Raw genomic sequence first — 447 nt, 5'->3', positions numbered from 1 at the left:
TACTCCCGTAGCTTACAATAACTTGTCAGTAGCGGCCAATCTGTCTCAACAATTGGGAAGAATGCTTAATGGTACCTGGAACCGTCAATTTCAAAATTTAACTAGGCAATTATGAGCTCAAATTATATCCATAAATTCTACCAAAGTAACTATTGCACCTGTTAGTGAGTGGAAAAAAAATGTTACAGCAATCTGTTTTGTTCCTCAAACAGTGGGCCGGACTTGGTGCCATGGCTGTTCTCTTAATCACAGCTAACGTACTAATGTTACGTTGGGTGTGTGGCCGTGTCCGTCGCAATCAATGACAACAACACCTCATGGTTCAAGCCATGATGGCTCTCGAGGCTGGTACCTCCCCCCAAATATGGCTAAGCATGCTAGATCGGTAGTCAAAGACGGGTAAGACTGATCCCACACCATAGCAACCTAAGACAGGGGCTCTTCGAC

At 44.5% G+C, this 447-nt stretch overlaps 1 protein-coding gene across 7 annotated transcripts in view; it reads left to right on the top strand.

Annotated features, from left to right (window-relative positions):
* Window positions 1-447, top strand: part of KIAA0319 (KIAA0319 ortholog) — an 89,573-nt gene that overhangs the window by 12,855 nt on the left and 76,271 nt on the right. The gene's annotated exons all lie outside the window — the stretch shown is intronic.

Source organism: Mustela nigripes, chromosome 5 (assembly GCF_022355385.1).
Source record: "Mustela nigripes isolate SB6536 chromosome 5, MUSNIG.SB6536, whole genome shotgun sequence".
NCBI lineage: Eukaryota > Metazoa > Chordata > Mammalia > Carnivora > Mustelidae > Mustela > Mustela nigripes.
The sequence above is the reverse complement of the archived record's forward strand: the minus strand, read 5'-3'. Positions and strand labels throughout refer to the sequence as shown.